The 17289-nt window shown below is 29.3% G+C and overlaps 1 pseudogene; it reads right to left on the reverse strand.

Moving 5' to 3' along the window:
• Positions 1 to 124: 124 nt before the first annotated feature.
• On the reverse strand, positions 125 to 10232 carry LOC125809420 (putative late blight resistance protein homolog R1A-3; annotated as a pseudogene).
• Between the last annotated feature and the right edge of the window lie 7057 nt (positions 10233 to 17289).

Genomic DNA, 17289 nt, shown 5'->3' on the forward strand with positions numbered 1-17289 from the left:
TCTTTCTTCATTGTTGTTCTATCCTTGTGTCTTTTGGGCATTCTGCAAATTATATAAGTATATGATTTTAATTAAATGAAGTATATATATGTATGTAGGGGTAAAGATGTAAGAAATTAATTACCTATGTTTCATCCTCCTCTTCTTCATACACATCTGATATATGGACTTGAAGTCTGTCCTCTCCTGTGTAAGCTGCTATTTCATTCTTAATCTTAATGGCTGAATCTTCAAGCTCAGGATTAATATTAGTTAAATGAATGGACTTTAAAGTGTGTATATCCATAAATGCACAAGGGATCTCCCAAAGATGGTCACAATGTTTTAGTACTAATTCCTCAAGTTTGGGAAAAGTTTCCGTATCAACTTGCCATTCTGAAAGGTTGACCATTAGCAAAGACAGAGTCTTAAGACTTTGATAGATGTCCTCACTTGCGTCCCACTCATCCTCCACGAATTTACAGTCCATAAACTCTAGAATTTCAAGCTCAGGCAATGCCGCGATTGCTGACAACAAATCAGGTCTCAGCAGGGGAAAGCTATGCAACCGTAACTCTTTCAAGTTGTTAGGGAAGTAATATTCATTGGGTTGTCGGATTTTGTCTGTTAACTCGGGATATTCATAGCTTCTGACATCTTCGTACATTGCAATGAGTGATTCAAGTTTATTAAGGACATCAAGCTTCGGAAACCAATCGCCGTGTGTAGGAGGATCTATAGGTTCCTTGATGTGGCACTGAAGGTGCTGAAGATTTGGGAACTTCTCCAGAACATCACTCGTGGCTTCATGATCTGACATAACAACTTTGGATAAAGTTGTCAAGTGCTCTAACTTTGGTTGATGCATAATATTGTCTGCATCCATTTCCTCTTCCTCTTCCTCTTCCATTTCAAAGAAAGAACAAAAGTCAATTTTCACATGTTTCAGCTTGGACAGTTTGAATATTCTGGGCAGTAAAACAATGATGGAAACTCTCGTTTTGATGATCAGAGTTTCCAGATTCTGGAGGTTCAACCACGACAATGGCATAGCTTTTACATCAAGAGTCCGAATCCTTAAGAACCTCAAATGAAATAGGGACCCTATTTCTTCCATTAAAGAGTCTTCCAGCATAACCCTATCCAGTTGCAACACTCTAGCAAGTCCAAAGGATCTTGTATGACAGATATACCTGGAGTTGAGATGCGAACCGCTAACTTTCAAAGATATGAGATGCTTACTACCAGCTGAACACTTATTATAATTGAATAACGTACATCTTTTGTGGAGTTGACCGTCGTCAGAATGAATGGTTAGACGATGGTGTAGGAAATCCGAAGCATGAAATCGAGCACCTGAATTCATTAACTTGAAAAACTTTGCCTTTTTGGCTTTTTCTGAACAAAAATCGTGCACAACATCATGCACATAGCAAACCTTGATCCTAACAGAAAAAGGCATACTCTTCTTGCAGAGGATATGATCAACCATTATCAGGCTACTGGAAATTAAAGCATCCAAGTAACTTTGAGTTACTTCCTCTAAACTACTCTTGGATGGGATATCATGATCCACCAACCCTTCGGCCATCCACAACTGCTTTAACTTAGAAACTGGAGTTCGTTTGTTCTTTCGAGATCTTGCGAAGTAAAGTAACAACAGCTTCAGGTGGTATGGTAAATGGTCATAACTTAATTGCATAACCTTCATCATCTGCAAATTGATGTTGGCAGAAATAAAGGAATCCAGATTATCTTGAATCTTAAGCCACAAATCATTTTCCTTTTTCTTTCCTCTAACAATTACTCCAGCAATCAAAACAATAGCCAAGGGAAGTCCTTTACATTTCTTAACTATTTGGTGTCCAATATCTGACAGTTCAGCAGGGCAGCTTCCTTCTACAAATACCCTTTTTTCGAATAGTTCCCAACTTTTTTCAGGTGTTAAAACTTGGAGGTCGAGAGGATCAGTACGACATTTAACTTGCGAACCTACCTTACTAATTCGGCTAGTTAAAATAATTCTATTCTATTAAACTTTGGAAAACATGATATTAACATCTCCCCTGTTGCAATATCCCACACATCATCCAAGATGATGAGGTACCTTTTATCGAGTAGTGCTCTTCGTAGATTTTCAGCAAGGTCATCCTCACTTCCTTTTTCTTCCGTGCCAGTAACTTGCTGAAGAATCTCCCACAACACCTTTGACTTGTTATACTTTTGGGAAACAGTGCACCAAGCACATCTTGAAATGACTAGCAACTAATGTATTGTTATACACTTTGTTGGCCAGAGTAGTTTTACCGAGTCCTGGCATTCCGACAATCGAAATGACATCAAGCTCAGATTCATGTTCATCAAGGAGCTGGTCAATGATCTGGGATTCTTCTTTCTCATGACCTACTGTTACCTCAACAAAAAATGATGAGGTTGACTCAATTGGCTCGACGAAAGACTTTGCATCAAGGGGGTGATCCCCATTCTTATCCTCCAGCTGTAAACTGGTGACTTGTGCGACGATAAGCTTTATCTTATCAGTGACACCGGAAGTGAGAAGATGAGATGCGAGAGAGCTTTATCTCTGACAAGAATGCAACTAATGACATGTTCTGCCTCATATGCCACATCTAAAGCACGCACCCAACAATCTTTAACTACTCCACTAGTGTCATCCAATGTTTGCCTGACTTTCCCGAAAGATGATCTTAGGAATTCAAGGTATTCTTTCACCATCCCTATTTCGTTCTTTATCAGAGAAACTGAATAAGCATTGGAAATGAGTAAATCATTTAAATGTCTGAGTAGAATATTCATGAAGAAGAAACCATCATCCATAGGAAAGCGAAGTTGAGATGACTCTGGGGCTTTCAAGAAAATCTGTCTGATATCTCCCTTCATTCGTTCAATTTCTTGCAAAAAGTCTGGAGCTGAAAAATCCGCTTTGTCGATATTATTCTCTGAGCTCTCCTCCAACAGCTTGCTCACCAGAATAGATATCTTCCTTGTAAGTACTCTGATATGTGCCAACATATCGTTCAATTTGCCAGAATGGATAAATCTCTTTGGTATATCGGTTAGAAAGATCAATAGGAACTCCATCATGAGATTAATGCTTTGAGTTGGAGCATAATTGACAGTTACTACACCGGCCATGGAATCAGATAATTTTGAAGAATCCTCGGAGATGCTTTTAGGATTTGCTTAACAAAGACTTGTAGTTCATGAGTTGACCTTGATTCTTTCATGAGCTTAAAAGTACAAATGTATAGAACCTCCAGCTCAAGAGGGATTATGTCGATGAGTCCAGAAGTGATCACGGAAGAGCATTGAGAGATGTCATTATATCTTTTATACTGTCCAGCCCAAAGATCAAAACATAATTTTGTTACTCTATCAACAGTCAATTGGAACCAAGGATAGAGATATTCAGTACTACTTGTTTTGTTGGCTGAAGGATAGGATAGAAATCTGTCAGATGTTTGCATACTTTCTGAAGAATGTTGTATTCAGTCATCTGAGGGAGAAGCAAATAAGAAGAGTACGTTGGTAGATCATGGAGGTTTCTGATGAGGTATTCAAACATTATTTTCATCTCTGTTGCCGTGGCTACATAATCATTCTCCAAACTCAAATAACTTTCCATCTCTTCCCGAAGCAGAGGGGCAAGACATTCCATGTTGTATTTCGCTAGGATTAATTTATCTTTATAGAAAAGTAGCCGAGTCAGTTCATTGACCCCGTACATCTTCATGGACATCCTCTCATAGAAGTCATCGAAATTCGTATTCCCAAACAGGACAAATGTTCTTAGGAATCTCACATCCATTATTAGCCTTTCAAACTCTTCCCTTTTTGAAGCGATGAATTCTTCTTCTTCATTCTTTATTTGTTTTAAGCCATTCAGCAAACAATCAATAAAATTCCTGATTCTTCTTCTTTGTTCCTCAAATAGTAGCTGTTAAATCAAAAACATATACATCAGAAATTTCACTCGAGGCTCAGCTGAAAATTTTGGCTCAAGACTTAAAAACTAACAGTATTGTTATAAACTAATAATTGCTAGAAAAATAACCAACTTAAATACTACTCATTTGTACATTATCTCCCCATTTTTTGGAGTTAGGAAATTGCTAAGACTATCGTGTATATTTATTTCCATTCCAGCAATAACAATAAGGAAGTTCTTCTACAACTAACTAGACACAAGTGCCCGTGCTAGCACGGGCCCAATATCTATTATTTTTTTGTCTCACTTCATGTGACATAGATAAAGTTTAGAGAGAATTGAATTTTAATATGATTTTTAAATATTTTAAATTGTTATTTATTATAATTTATAATACTTTTTATGTAATTTTGAAATAATGTATGTTACTTTCCTTGTCCCAATATATGTAGCACAAATAGCGTTTTAAGAGTCAATATGTTGTTAATTATTTAGATTTACAATACTTTTTACGTAGTTTTTCAAATTAAATAATATATGTTACTTCTTTTGTCCCATTTTATGTGATACAGATAGATTAATTATGAATTAATCAAATTTTTTATAAGTAATTGAATTTTTTATGTGTTTTTTTAAAAATATTTTAAGTTGTCAATTATCAGAATTTATAGTATTTTTTACGCAATTTTAAAATATATAAAAAAAATAAAAAAATAAGACAAACAAATTAAAGCAGAGAGAAAAAGTAGACAAATGTATATGTAAGTGTAGTGAAGCAGGCATGTTGACAACCACTTGTGTGGTTATCCACAGTTATAGTTAAGTAGTAGTTGTGATCCATGTTAGCACGAGCCCAATATTATTAAACGTTTTATTTTTAATTTTTTAAAATGTGAAATTAGAGGAAAAAAAGTTGATGCATTTAAGGGTGTATTCGTAATAGAGAATGTTGATATTTTCATATTTGGTTGGTGTAAATCTTTGAAAAATGTGTTTTTAAGGATAATAAGTTTTTTGTTCTTTCCTATTTAACGTAACACACCTCAACTTTACCTCATCCCTTGGACTTCCCATCCTCATCTCTACAACCACTACATTATCCTTCATCTAATTCATCTCTCATAGTATTTATCTAAATTATTGTAACATCTCGCTATTTTGAAAGAACTAGAAAGAGTTAGAATTGGAAATAGTCATTTTAGGGAAGAATGAAAATCTGAAAAATTGGTTAAGTTATGTTAAGTATGGGTTTTTGGTCAACTTCGAACGACCATAACTCCTAGCTCAGGATGAGTTAGGTGTCCTTCCAAATATCGTAGGAAATATCTTGGAATAATCTTTCCAACGAAGATGAGTTTACTCAATTCCAAGTTCGTATGAGTGAGATATGCCCATTTGAAGTTGGGATGTTCAATTAAGGAAAGTCTAAACCGGATTTTGGAAGGGTATTTTAGTCTTTTCCTTACCCATTTATTTTAATTCGTTTTTAGGAGTTTATTTGGGATCTAATCAGAATTAGACCAGTTTAGAAAAGTTGAAGTTCACGCTAGGGCTTGGAGAAAAGAGGAGAAAGGAGGAGAAAAGCCAAGATTCGTCAAGAACGTTCAAGTTTGGTCGTGGATTTCGCCAAAGATTTAATCCTACGAGGTATGTGAGATCACATAGCGTTGGGTTAGTTCACCCGCATGCCAATCATGATTTATTTCAGCGAATTTATATTCTTGAATGTTTAGAAATTGAGTTCTTGATGGGTTTTGTAAAAGCTCTATTGAGTTCTTGATTCGTTGAAATTGTTGAGGAGTTGTTGATCCAAAATTATGAAATTAGATGTCGTATTGGGTAGATTCTTGCATATTTTGGTTATGTAATCGAATCTAAGTGTTTTGGAAAAGACCCAATTGAATTTAGAGGGTTTAGAGTTGAAAAACGAAGGAGGAATTCCATCAAAATCTGGGGGGAATAGGGGTGGGGCGTCGCGCCAGCCAGTGCGCCCCAAAGAGTCCTTTGAGGTTTTGACCCTGGGGCGCCACGCCAGCCAGCGCGCCCCAAATTCAGCTCTGAAGTTTTGGGTCTTCCCCCCCCCCCCCCCCCCCGCGCCACTCAAAGCGCCAGGGATACTAAGTCTTCTATTTTTTTCCCATCCTTTCCGTACTAGTTCCCTTGAAATGTACCTATGTTTCCTAGTTAATTCCTACACTCTAAGATACGTTTAAATGACATGAAATCATCCATAACATGAGATCATGAGCCTTGAATCCATAATTCAAATCAAGGAAAGTTAAGATCAAAGTCAAGAGAAGTAAGAGTCAAGTCAAGGAAAGTTCTTAGAGTTTTCCAAAGTCCTTTCCAAATGTTTTAACTTTGTTTTAAGACTTAAAGTTCAAGTTGAGTAAAGTAAAGAGTAAAGATTGAAGTTCATCTCTTCAAAAGTATATGGGGACTATGTAATCCCAAAGAGTTTAAAATGTTTTCACATTTAAACAAGTAAGAAAACCTTGATTTCCAAGAGCCTTTGAGCTAGTTTTTACATAAAAATATTATAAATCACAATAATTAATAACTTGAAACATTTTTAATAAAAATATGAAAATTTTGATGACTCTCCCAATTTTTATTTGTGTCACATAATTGAGACAACAAAAATAAAATATATTGGGTCCATTTTAATTTATTCGTCTTTTTTTGTGTGTGTGTTTTATATTTAAAAATTGCGTATAAATTAGCCGAAAAGTTTGACCTCATTTGGCCCCATTTATTATTTATATGTTTTCAATTTTCAATATATGTTGTCTATCCAATTCTTTTTTTCAACCTTTTATTTTAAACTTCTTGAAATTTAATTACCTATTTATTACTCTCTCTATGCACTTTTAATTGTTATGATTTCCTTTTTAGAGTCAAACTATAAGAATTTTAACTAATATTTTAAAATAGAATGTGTTTTTTCATCATATTCATAGGCAAAAAATTACAATTTATAGTACTTTTCGTATAGATTTTGCATATTTAAATTTTTTGTTTAAAATGTCAAATTAATACAATCTGATTTAACTTTGAAAATTAGTCAAATGGACCTTCAAAAAGCGCAACATGACAAATACAAGTGGACGGAGAGAGTATATTTTAGCTACAAAATATATTAGAGGTACAACTTTTTAAAAAATGTAAATTTTTATTGCATTGACTCTTGAAATCTTATCATTGTCATATGAATTTGAACAAATTATATATTATTAAAAGTTACATAAAAGATGCTATAAATCACAATAATTATCAATTAAAAATATTTTTAAATCATATAAGAAATTTGGTTGACTAATTGGAATAGAATAAACATGTACTATTTGAAAATAACGTCAAAATTTCTAGAATTCACAATAAATTAACAACTGAAAATATTTATGATTATTCACGTGAATTGAAACATGAGTAACCTATATTATTCAAAACTAAAAAAAAATACTATAAATCACAACAATTTAATAACTTCAAAAATATTTTTAAGAAAACATATAAAAAAATCGACTGATCTTCAAATTCCATTTATATCACATAAATTAAAACAAAAAAAATTAATATTTATTGGACTCGTGCTGGCACGAGCACCAAATATCTATATATATATATATATATATATGTCACAAATGGAAAAGTTCCAATCAAGGAAGCAACATATATCATTTACAAATGACTTAAAAAGCATTAAAAATTACAATAATTACCAATTTAAAATATTTAAAAGCAATATAATAAAATACGTTGACTCTCAGAATTCTATCAGGTTCACATATATTGGGACAGAAAAAATAACACATATTATTTTAAAATTACCAAAAAGGTATTATAAATGATAATAATTACCAACTTAAAATATCTGAAAGACATTTTAAAAGGATTCATTTTGTAATTTTATCCATATCACATAAATTAGGACAAAGTGACCAATAATGTACGTTATTTGAAAGTTACATAAAAATATTATAAATCACAATAATTAATAACTTAAAATATTTTTAAAAAAAATATGAAAATTGGGATGACTCTCCAAATTTCATTTGTGTCACATAAATTGAGACAACAAAAATAACATATATTGGGTCCATTTTAATTTATTTGTCTTATTTTTTTTTTTGTTTTTTTATATTTAAAAATTGCGTAAAAATACTATAAATCATGATAATTGACAATATAAAATATGTTTTGAAAAAAATACAAAAAACTCCACTGATTCTTGAAGTGAATTTCTCGTAAAAATACTATAAATCATGATAATTGACAACATAAAATATTTCAAAAAGGTTGTATGTGGGTAATCTTATTATGCCTTAAATAGCGTCAAAGAAAGTACAAGTTTGTGATAAAAAAACTTATTCCTTTATCCACGCAAACAATCGCTTCAAAAACTCAGTTATTAGCCCCAAAACATACCATTTATATTATTGGGCCCGTTCATAGCACGGGCAACATTATCTAATATATATATATATGTGTGTGTGTGTGTGTGTGTGTGTGGGCTTTAGTAATTCCACATGTCAAGTTACTGGGTAGCTTCAACTCCCACTTTCAATAGTCATCAAGGTTCTTATTTTTAGTTTTTTTTACCAAAAACATATTACGGAATAATTTTATTAATTATATTTTAAAATTTATTATTAATACATCATTGTTAAAATAACAATTAGGATAAAAATAAAGAACTGTGCATACTCTACTAATTAATTTAATTTTAGACTCTCAATTATCTAGGAGTTTAACTTGACTATTAGTATTTTATAGAATTACTTAACGATAATGATAAAATCAGGAAAAAAAATTAGTTTTCTTAATTTATTAAAATAAACAAGTAAAATATTATTTTATTATTATAAGAGTCAAATTAATAAATTTTCGTTAAAATAAAAATTAGGATAAAAATAAAGAAAATGTGCATACTCTACTAATTAATTTAATTTTAGTCTATCAATTATCTAGGAGTTTAACTTGACTATTAGTATTTTACAGAATTACTTAACTATAATGATAAAATCAGGCAAAAATAATTAATTTTCTTAATTTATTAAAATAAAAAAGTAAAATATTATTTTATTATTATAAGAGTCAAATTAAAGATAACATTTACCATTTACTTTATTAATTATAATTAGTGGATATGAATTGATTTTCGAAAAAACTCTCCGCCAATAAGAGGATAACATTTTCCTTGATTCCTATAATTGATTCTTCTCGTTATTTATCCTTTCTACCATCTCTTCTCATTATATGTTATGTCAGCTCATTTTTACTTGTCATATTTGAAGTTATATATTCATTAAAAATAATAATTTATAGGTTAAATAATTAATACTAAAAAATAATATATTTTTTTAAAAAAAATTATTCTTAATATATGAAAATTGACAATAAAAATAAAAAATTTCGTTTTTAAATAACGGACAAGTAAAAGACGAATGAAGTATGTACTCCCTCCGACCCTTTTGACTTGTGAAATTTTGACTTGACACACCTCTTAAGAAAATAATGATTGGTATAATGAATTTATTATTTTACTCTTATTAATTGATAAAGTTTTAAACATATTTACTCACTACTTTTTATATTAATTTTTAATATTAATAAATAAAAGGTATAATAGGAGAAAAAGAGTTGTTTCTTGATTTGTTAAATATATTTGATAAATAAATAGCAACGGAGAAAATATCTATGAAATTTATGCCAAATGGAAGAGGGAAAAAAACGGAAGTGGACCAAAGCCCACGTCTTATGATACCTATGGCAAATAGAAAAGTGAGGTTCATCATATTCTTCAATGACAGTGTAGGATTTGTAATTAAGTAAAAAAAGATTGGACTTTTTTTAAAGCTCTTGCTAAGGTACAAAACACAAAGCAAGAAATACAACTTTTTGAAGCAAGTTTATCTTGCAAAATCTTTTGCAAGACTTTAATAACATTTATGGCAAATAGAAAGTGGGACCCATCATATTCACCATGGGCAGTGCATAGTTTGTAATTAAATAGAAAAAAAAAAATCTTTTTAAGAGCTCTTACTTAGGTTCAAATAACAATGCAAAAGTTACAATATTTTTAAGCAAGTTTATCTTGTAATTTTTTTAAAAGGCTTTAATACCTCCGAGCTTTAATTTAATGTCAAAAAACTGACATGTTGAAAAGGACTTGAAACTGTCCTTTCTATTATATATATATATATATAAAATAAAAAAATATAGAAATTATCTTGTTTCTTTAATTTGGAGTATGTAAAAATATTGATAGACATACCGATGATGACTTTCCTCCTTTTTCCATTTAATCTCTATCCTCGAACCAGCCTTCAATATCTACAAAATTGATTTTTCAACTAATCACATGCATATTAAATAAGGATAAAAATTAGAAACACAAGTAAAAGAAACGGCAAGAAGCAAGAGTTAAGTATGTTAACTGTTAAAATTTATAGGTTTTGAATTCTAAAAATACCTACTAGTTTGAATAAATACAAGATTTCTCGCTCTACCGCTAATCTACAAGCTCCTAAAATTATTTTTAACATGTTAAAATATCTTACGTTGACCAGACTTATAGGCTATTCAAAGCGTCACACAAGTACATACACTAATAAATTTTCAATAATTTCAAAATTTCATGTATAGTAGCTGAATTTGTGAGGCAGATAATAAGAAAACATTCAAAGACATAATTTAAACTATACTTTTCACTATTGTCCTTTGTGAAATCATAAATATTACTTTGTAAGTAATGTAATTTATTTCCTATAAAATATAAAACTTCAATGAATTAAAGGAAAAATATGAAAAAAGTTTCAAACATCTACCTTGAACTTTGAACAATTCAATTATTTTGAACAATGAAAAAATCTCAAAATATTCAATTAAACGGAATAGAGAGAGCACTAGAGAATAATTAAATTTACACAAACCATGGGTGTGTTTGGTAAAAGGAAATCATTTTCTGAAAATGTTTTTTTTTTTAAATAATATTTTTAAAGCTAATAAGTGGGTTTATTACTTCTTTTTTCTTGTGTTCGATATATTTTCTAAAAAACATTAAGCAATCGAAGATGAGAAATTGAAAAAATATCTATTAATTCCTCCATATTGAACACGCCGGGCCCCTATGTTAAAAGTGTTTCCCGGTATCATGATATATTGAGATTTTAAATGTACGTAGAGCCAACCAAGATCTATATCTACATAAACTACGTTAAAATGTCTTCTTCATATATCATGATTAGAGACCTTAATTAATCTCCCTTTACAAGCTTGGACCCTATATGGGTGTGGTTGATACAAAGGAAAATATGTGAGTTTCTTACTTACTCAACATGAGAAAAATTGAAAAACAATTTAAAAAGGGAAGGAAAGAGGGTCGGAGATCGATCTTGAAGCCAGGAAATAGATTCTTTCAACTAATATATATTCAATGTCAGGAGCTGCTCGTAACTATAAGCATGCTCGCATCTAATTCTAAAATTGTGGGTTTAAGTTACCAAGTGAACAAATGATGTTAATTATGAGATCATCCAACAAATTGCATATACATTCTATAATTATTAAGTAAAAAATATAAACCATTTTTCTAGTTCTTATTATGTATGTTTCTTTCAAATCAAATGAATCACAAAAATACATGTAAAATGAAAGAGAAAAAGAAAAGTAGAAAAATATCATACCTTTTTCTTTACTTCCAAGCTTATAATTCCTCTCAAATAGTAGTTTGCCTTGTTGCAGATGTACAACACTTATATTGAGAAAATTGAGTCAGCAAAAGCATTATTATTGTTAGATGGGAAAAGGGTGTGATATACCCCTGAACTTTGTCATTTAGAGTTGCTATAACCCTCGTTATGAAAGTAGCTCATATATACCCTTTTTCTCTAACGGAAATGAAAAAAATTAATTTCAGTTTAATTTTTTATTTTTTATTTTTAAAAAAATGTAATCCCATATGAGTATATTTAATCCTCCTTAAACATATATTTTTGTTTTAACTTTTTTTTTCTTTCAATGACTAATTTAGATTTATTATTTTGATGGTCAAATTTATTTATGTTTCACTAATATTCTTGTAAAGATGACCAAATTTTTTTCTTCAAATACAAAAATTAAATTACAATATAGATAAAACAAATAGTTTTAAATTATAATATAGCCACAAAAAAATAGTTTTAAATTTTTTTCTTTACACTAAGGAATGAAAGAAAAAAATAAAATAAGAATAAGAAACTCAAATAATTATAATAAAAGAAGTCAAAAAATAATTTATGTATGAAAAAGATTAAAATATACCTTGAACTTTGCTAGAAGAATCATATATGCCTCTAAATAATTTTTAAGAAAATTAAAAGTCAAAAATATAAATTTAAAACTAACTTTTTCACTTCCGTTTAATGAAGGGAATATGTGAGCTCATTTTGTAATGGTAGGGGTATATGTGAGCCGTTTGTATAACGGTAAGGATATATATGATCCACTTTCATAACGAGAGGCATATCAGCTCCAAATGACAAAGTTGAGGGGTATATCAGGCCCTTTTCCCCTGTTAGATTGATCTCCAAATGTGAACTTTCAATTAGTTTATCCAAGTCATAATCTGAAATAGATTAGTTAAAGTTTATTATAAATTTGAATTATAAAATCGAAGTCTTTCTATATAATTTCCAGCAGTCCATTAAAATATTTGCTAGTGGATAATCATTGACGAAAAAAATTGGAGATTTAATTTGTAGTCCTTTGTAATATTATTTTAAATTTTATGATTATTTTATAAAAGATTTTTAATTTTGTATTAAGAAAATCTGAAAGGGTAACTTTTTATTCTATTTAATTTGTAATTTATAAGTGATAATAAAGATATTTGTAACTTTGAAACGTTGAAACAAAATATGAAGTATGTATATTTAATTTGATACACTATTATTGTGGGATGCTTCAAATAAGAGGATCAATATTAATAGTCAGAAAAACGTTATTCAATTAGTCCTAGTCAAGTAAGGTGACAAGAAAAAAAAATGGCATGTTGATGTTACTTTATTTATTACTCCCTCCGTCCCATTTTATATGAGGTACTTTGATTCCGCATGGAGTTTAAGAAAGAAAGGAAGACTTTTAAAACTTGTGGTCCAACATGAATGATAGAAATTTGTGTGGCTGTAAATCATTTCATTAAGGATAAAATAGATATTTTATAGTTAGATTGTTACTTTATATGTGTCATTCTTTTTGGGACTAAATAAAAAGGAAAGTGAGTCATATAAATTGGGACAGAGGAAGTATTATTTATTGACATAAACTAATTGAAAGCAGTTTGATTTTTTGGGAAAATTGCGCAGAATAACGAACATTCAAATCATATTAAATGCTACAGCTACTGTTTAGGGAAATTCTAATTTGTAGCTATATATAGTTTTGCTGAATCTTGTTATTCACCTGATTTGTATAATTCATTTGATTTGTATAAATCTAGAATTTGTATAATTCGATTGCTAATTGTATAAATCCAAAATTTTGTATATGCTTACCCTAACTATTTGTATATGATTTATGAAAAATTCATAATTGTATATTGACAAGTGAAATATACAAACGAAGTTTTGAAAAATTTCTAAATGTATAAAGAATTTGTTTATACTTACCCTATTTGTATATTCACAATCGAAATATATAAACATGCATAAATATACAACTGCAACCTCCATAGCAAACAGAGCTATAAATCGATATGGAGCACAATTATCGAAACTATACATATAGAGCCTTATTTTATCTATTATATTTGTTATTTCTGAAATTTTCTCAAAATATACGACTATTGAGAGTGAATGAAAATGGTTAGTTGATTTGCCATTATAATTTGTTTCTTCAAAATAATAATAATAAAAAGAGCTATGATGTTGATGCACCAACAATTGCAATATAAGTATGCATTTTTTTTTTTGTTCTCTTTCGTGATACTTCATTTCTCTTGATTTTTGGAATCAATTGAAGTAGTTGATGGTTGAATTTTTGAACCAATTCTCAGCCAGTATTTGCTTGACTTATCTTTTTCTTTTTAAATTATTTTTCTACAAAAATAAATTTTTAAATCACTGTTTAACTAAATATTGTGTAGTTTGATTTGAAAATTTTGATGTGTCTATTATTTTATTTTTTAAAAAAACACCACTTCTCCAAGTTTGAACACTCTGTAACCAATTTTGTGGTTATGCCGGTTGTTTTTGCTCGTCACAATAAATGGTAATATTTTATTGTGGCTTAAGTTTATATTTTTATATCATGATAACTTATTAGTTATGTTTTGTTAAAGGTGATCGATAGCGGACGATACCATGCTCTTACAATTTTGTTTAGTCCTTGACTCTTGTACATGTTATTTTGAGGTCATAAGAGTTTGCCTCAATTTTGGTGTTTTAAGGCCCAATTAACGCTACAAATTAAATCTATGATACGATCATAGAAAAGATTTTGTTTAAGCAAATCAAGTTTCTATCCTCTTTATAGGATTTACACCAATTGAAAAAAAGATAGTATATTTGGGAGTTTATTCCCTAAATGGTCACTTAAATTATAAAAATTATCTTCAAATATTACGTTTGTTTCATTTAGGAATACTAATTTATGGGCATGCACCTTGCACGTGTAACCCAATTTTATTGATCACAATTTTTTTTAAAAATTACATAAATATTAGTACTCCCTCCGTTCCTTTTTATATGACATCCTTTTTTATAAATAGTTGGTTCATAATACTTCCTCTGTCCCTAATTACTTGTCCACTTTTCTTTTTTAATTGTCCCTAATTACTTGTCCATTTTGACAAATCAAGAAAGGACAATTTTTTTTTACCTATTATACCTTCAATTAATTACTTTGAAAAAGGTAGAACTTTTGAAAACTTTAAGTTTTTAATTCATCCACTTTATAGTTAATAGGAGTAAAATGGTAAACTCACTAAGTCAATAATTGTTTTCTTAATAGGTGTGTCAATTTAAAAGTGGACAAGTAATTAGGGACAGAGGGAATACTTGTCATTTCATAAAATCAATGCATAAATTAGCATATTGTTCATTTTTTACCCTTGTGAGTTATTAGCCTTGAAAATATACATTTGACCAACTTAGAAAAGCTAAGTAAATGATTCATGTTTATTGGTTAAAATAATTAATCAAAATAAATTAATTCATATTCACTGATTGAAAACTTGAGTTTAAAAAAAATTAAATAAGGGTAGAAGGGTAAAGTTACTGTCATGACCTAGACCGCCGTGATTGACACCCACACTAACCCTCCAGTGGGAGAACCACTACTACAACCCGACTAAGCAACTTAAAGAAACTAAACCATTTAAAGATACGGAAGCAAGTTTAAATGACGAATTAAATATAGAGTTCCCATAAACTCTGAAGGTTTAACAAAACAACTAAACAAGGTCTGCTAACAAGTTATTTTTATATATTTTTTTTCATATTTACTTAAAAAACAAAATATAGATAATGTTTTTATGTAACTTTTGATTTAATTTAAAAACTTAAGTTTTGAAAAAGACTTGAAAGAAATATTGAAAATAAAATTGATTATATTTTTTTGATGATTTTAATATTCCAGTATTAGAAAGAAAGAAAAAATAAATCATAAATTTGGTGGGCGTTTGACCATATATAATTAGAAATTAAATATTTTTCATTTTACTAGAAATTTTTAAAACCAGAGTTATGTTTTGTTATATATTTTTTTCACAAATGAGACAAAATAACATTTTATTTGAAATTCTAAACATGGAGGTTTAATTTGAATTTTTCATAATCAAAATTAATTTTTAAATAAAGTAAAAATTATTTCAGAAAAAAAAAACGAGTGATATAGTCTATTTCTCCACGCGAAGCGCGGATAAGTCACTAGTATAAAAATAAATTAGAAGCGGAGAGTTAGACGGGCTAGGGTTGACTTATATTTTATTTTTTTAAAAAAAATAATATCAATATTTTAGGAAGGAGTGGGGGAGGAGGTGAGGTCTGAATTTTTAAAAATATTTTCTAAAAGAATTTTAAAAAATAAAAGGATGGGAATTATCGGGATGAGGTAGGGGAGGAGATGGTGGAGTGAAATGAAAAAAATAGAGTAACTTTTTTTGAATAGTAATACTTTAACTTTAGTTTTAACTAATATTAATAGTTTATTTAATTTTTGTAAAGGTGAAATATTTTTCTATATGAAATGTCACGTGGCAATGTTTTTATAAATAAAAGAGAGAGTCTATTACACACCACTAATGTGTGTTTCTCACACTAATAAGTGATAGTTTATCTATAAAATTCACACTCTCAATAGTTTAGGTATGACACTCGAAAAAAAGAAATAGCTCAGGTGTGTTTTTGACACCTGTCGTATAAAAAAGAGAAAAGACATAAAGTGATACATGAACTTGTCCCAAATTTTCAAGAAGACACTTTAACTATGCGGACATCCTATTACCCCACTAAATAATCTTGAACTGATATTATTACATTATTTTTTGTCTACCTGACATAGAGAGTGTGTGCACTCTCACAAAGAGAGTGAGCAACCTAAAATAACTAATATAATTTTATTTTCACAAGCATTTTATTATAAAATATATTTTCTTATTTTTCTTATTATTTTAAATTTTTTCCTTTTTATTTTTTCTCTTTTTTTCTTCTTCAAAACTTTATTGTCATCTCTATTAAACCTTCTCACTTTCAATGTCACCATTTTTACCATAATTTCACCTTCCTTTTCTTACTACTATTAGTTTTACTCTCTTTAATTTTAAAACTTTATCTAAATATTTTCTTATATTTCAAAAAATTTGATAAACCCATTAGATTTCAAGATGATTAGGAAGTATCATATAGTTTTTTTTTATTTGATTTCAATTAAGTTCTTTCATTTACGAGGAATTCATTGATTCTTTTAAAATTATCATTTCTAATTTTGAAGTTATATGAAAAGGAGTAATTGATGATATCTTCAAAATTTTAAATTTTCTTAAAAAAATAATTAGTTTTGTTATCAATAATTCAATGAAGTCTAGAAAATAGAATGATTTTTTTAAATAAAAAATCACTGAAATAAAGAATTTGACCGGAGAAGAAGAAAAAAAAGAAAAGAAAAAAAAATGGGAGAGGGTTCAGTGGGGAGAGGGGTGAGGGTGGGAGGTGAAGAAAAGAAAAGAAAATGGAGGGATGGATCACTTGAAAGTGGAGGGTGGAAGATGAAGTGAGATTTAAGATGAAATCAAAATTTAAATAAATCAAAAAGTACGAGAGAGAAATTAAAAAAAAAAACTTAAAATAATAATAAAAAAAACATTTTTAATTAAATTGACA

This window comes from Solanum verrucosum, unplaced genomic scaffold (genome assembly GCF_900185275.1).
Source record: "Solanum verrucosum unplaced genomic scaffold, falcon-dt-bn FXZP01000062.1, whole genome shotgun sequence".
Taxonomy (NCBI): domain Eukaryota; kingdom Viridiplantae; phylum Streptophyta; class Magnoliopsida; order Solanales; family Solanaceae; genus Solanum; species Solanum verrucosum.